Source organism: Lathyrus oleraceus, chromosome 6 (assembly GCF_024323335.1).
Source record: "Lathyrus oleraceus cultivar Zhongwan6 chromosome 6, CAAS_Psat_ZW6_1.0, whole genome shotgun sequence".
NCBI classification, from domain to species: Eukaryota; Viridiplantae; Streptophyta; class Magnoliopsida; order Fabales; family Fabaceae; genus Lathyrus; species Lathyrus oleraceus.
Genome location: NC_066584.1, coordinates 113,053,696 through 113,057,786, shown reverse-complemented (window position 1 = coordinate 113,057,786; position 4,091 = coordinate 113,053,696). Strand labels below are relative to the sequence as shown.

General features: G+C 31.9%; 1 long non-coding RNA gene across 1 annotated transcript; it reads left to right on the top strand.

The window, feature by feature from the left end:
• Positions 1–1,273: 1,273 nt before the first annotated feature.
• Positions 1,274–2,242, top strand: LOC127096745 (uncharacterized). The gene is made up of 2 exons (XR_007792796.1): positions 1,274–1,784; positions 1,874–2,242. It is a non-coding gene; the product is annotated as an uncharacterized LOC127096745 (long non-coding RNA).
• Positions 2,243–4,091: the final 1,849 nt, after the last annotated feature.

Here is a 4,091-nt window from a genome sequence, read left to right as displayed (position 1 = left end):
CCCTTGAAGACTCTCACGCATCGGGGCAGAAAAATGTTTTTAGAAAATGCCTCAATACACTAGGGTAGATGTCTTATGGTTTGAAGTAAAGTTGAATTGATTTTAACCTTTTATCCCTTGCAAAAATCTCATTTTTAAATTGTTTAAGAAAATAAAATAAGAGTCTTAGTCATGTGATAATCCCTTATCCCGGTTTTTTGTCCCGATTTAATCTTTGAAAACCCCTCAGTTTTATCCCAAATCGTATCTCATGTCTTTATCCCATCTTAATTTGAAAATATCATTTAATTTAATAAAAACATATTAAATATGATACCATAATATAATACAAAATAAATTAAATTAAAGGTAATAAATTAAATTGAATATCCTAAGATATATCCTTTCCCCCGATTTTTATCCCACGTTACAACCCCTTAAAATCCTAAGTATCATCCCATATTTTGTCCCATAATTCATGATTTAATTAACCCTAATGCAAATGATAAAAACCCAATCAATTGAAATATTATCAACACACTTAATTAATTAGGTAAACATGTCACATATTTAGAATAACAAAGATTTAATTTTATTGTTTTATTTGAATTAACACTTAAATAGATACATATTAGTTAATAATTAACTAAGTAATTTAATTAATTAAAAATTAAATGAAAACTTAATAATTAATTAAGGGATTAATTTATTAAAAATAAAATAAAAAATTAATAATTAATTAAGTGATTAATTAATCAAAAATGAAAAGGGAAAAATTCAGAATTAATTAAGAATTAATTAATTAAAATATTAAATGAACAATTAATAATTAATTAAGTGATTAAGAAATTAAAAGATTAATTTATAATTTATTAAGTGATTAATTAATTAACCAACCGAAAAGGGTGGTGTGTTTGAAAAGGAATAAGAAAATGAGCCAACATAGGGGGGTGGGAACAACAAAGGAAAGAGTCCATTAAGACTCTGAGGCCCATTAGTGAGCCAGGGTCCACGGTGAGGAAGAGTTAATAGTTGACTCTCTCTGCACCATCCGATCTCGATCTGAAGGGGAGGATGACGTGAAGCCCCTACCTTTGATCAGGTTGAATGGTCAAAATACGCAGATCAAAAGGCTTAGATCTGAAGTCAATAGGGGACTACCGTATGCACGCGCGTACGAGATTTTTGGTTGACCATGATGGTCAACCAATCTGGATCTCCTCGGAGTGCCACTTGGCACGCATCCATGTGATCCTAGGGGGGGTATATTAATGCGCTCCCCTCATAATCTCTCGTTTTCTCCTCTTCTTTCTCTCTCTTCTCTATGATTCTCTCTCTATTCTCTCAACCATCTCTACCTTTGGCCACCCTATGTTCTTCACCACCACTGTCCAAACCACCGTCTTCTTCAATATTCCGGTTGAACTTCAACTAGAAAATTCAAACACTCAAACACCTTATCCCTAGAACCTTCAAACCAAGCCCCAAAACCTTCATAACCCCACGAACCCTAACGAACCCCATGAACCCTCACTAAGTTCAGATGAAGCCTAAATGGGTTCGGATGAATCCTAACCCTTTCCAAATGAACCTTAGGGTTCCTTACATGAACCCTAACCCTAAAAATTACCCAAAAACCCCCAAACCCACATCAAAACATGGATTGAACATTAACCCCAACAAATCCCAAAATATATCACAAAATCGAACCCCAATCAATAAAGAAAACACGGCTAACAAGCATAAATGTCAAAGCAACATTTAAAGAGGAAAATAACCAACCTTCGGAGACGCGACTTTCTCAGGTAAGGTACTTCGATTCACTCTTTTTCCTCTTGTCTACACTGATCCAATTCCCTCATTCTCTAATCATGTCTTCTTTGCATGGTGCAAGGTCCTAATAGAGTGGAGGTCAAGCTCGCGTACAATTAGGGTTTGATGATAACCTTAATCAACCGGATTTCAAAGCTCTTTCGAGGGTTAGAGATTTCTGCTGCTATCGATTTCGGGGTCCCCTCTTATGATTTAGGTTCCGATTTTTATAGAATTAGGATTTAGGTTTTAGTTTTAATTTTGATTTGTAGTTTTAGGAAGTTTTCAATTGATTGATTAGGATTCAGATTTTAATTTTAATTAAGTTTGATTTTGTTTAGAAATAGGCTTAGGGTTTGAGATTTGGTTATATCGGGACTGATTTTGTTTGTAAATTACTAATTTAAATGTATTTGTGTTCAATAATAGAAAGAATGGATTGGATTTCGAATTTTGATGCTCTAGATTTGGTTTGCGCGCAGATTTGGGGAAGAAGATGAATAAGGGCAGGGCCAGGCTTGACCCGGTTCGGAGTTGGGTCTTGGGTTTGACCCAATTGACCATTGGGTCCTCCAATTGACCCAAGTGGAAAGAGGCCCGAACCCACTTCTGAACTTGGGCAAACGACCCATCAGACCCAAACCAAAAACAACCCTGATTTAATTCTAAATTTTAACAATAATAATCCAATAAAGAGTAAACAAAATTAATAATGATAATTTACTAATAACAATAATATTGACAATAATAGTAATAATAATATTTAATAATAATAATCCAATGATAATAATAATAACATTAATAATACTTTCATAATAATAATAATAATTCAATAATAATAATAATAATTCAATAATAATAATAGTAATAATAATAATGTCAACAATAATCCAATAATTATCCAATACTATTAATAATAATAATTTAATATTAATAATATTAATAATACTAATACGATAATAATATTAATGATAATAATTCAATAATAATATTAATATTTCAATAATAGTAATAAATCTTTTTTAGATATATTTCTAATAATAAATGATTTTAATAAATAATAACTATATTGATAGTTAATAATAACATAAATAATAAAATTAGTTTGACTTAAATAAAAATAATAGGTAAAATTAATGAGAAATGTTAATTAATATAAACAATCTAATTACGTAAAAAAATTCCACTATTATAATAATTTGACCCTAATGTATCTCGATATAATCTATTTCCGATAAAAAATACAACCCAACGAATGATAATATGGGTAATGCTAACTTGTGCCCTAGAGGCACAAGTTAAGAAACTTATTTATAGAAAATTTATATTGAAAACAACAATTAAAAAATTAAATTTTATATTTTTAATATAAACATTATACAATTCTCAAGACAATGTTTCTTTATTTAGTTCTTAACTTGTGCCCTTAGGGCACAAGTTAGAATTCCCCTAATAATATTACTTCTGATTAAACCACTCATATATACCTTTAGCTTGATGATGTTTCCAGTCATACCCCTAAATTGGAATTTAGTCCCTATGAGGAAATAAAAGTCAAAATCATCCTCCTTTGACTTTTTTAGTCATTGGAGTTTACCAGATGACCCATATGGGACTCTGAATATATGAGTGATCTATATCCCAATACGAATACAGTGGTTAAAATTAAGGGTATGACATCATGGTTTTAAATTTCAGTTGTTATAATATGGTTGTTACGATGCACACTTCAAATTTTACCGAGTGATATCATTTTCAATTTTCTCATATTTTATAAAGTGACACGACTATATAAATACCATGTCTTAAGAGTAGCTGAGAGGAGAGAGAGAGAGAGAGAGAGAGAAGAGAGAGAGAGAGAGAGAGAGAGAAGAGAGAGAGAGAGGAGAGAGAGAGAGAGAGAGAAGAGAGAGAGAGAGAGAGAGAGAGAGAGAGAGAGAGAGAGAGAGAGAGAGAGAGAGAGAGAGATAGAGAGAGAGAGAGGAGAGAGAGAGCAGAGAGAGAGAGACGAGAAGAGAGAGAGAGCAGGAGAGAGAGAGAGAGAGAGAGAGAGAGAGAGAGAGATCGAGAGGAAGAGAGAAGAGAGAGAGAGAGAGAGAGAGAGAGAGAGAGAGAGACTCTTAAAGTTAATATTTTCTAGTATATGAAGAAGATTGAGAATTGGGATTCTCAAACTTTAACTTTTTAGTGAGATAAATGAAATAAAGTAGTTGACATTATCTAATGGGGTTCATAATATAGTTGCATATGTGTCTTTAAATTATACTTGATATGCAGTCTGATGTCGTTCCATAGTGTTG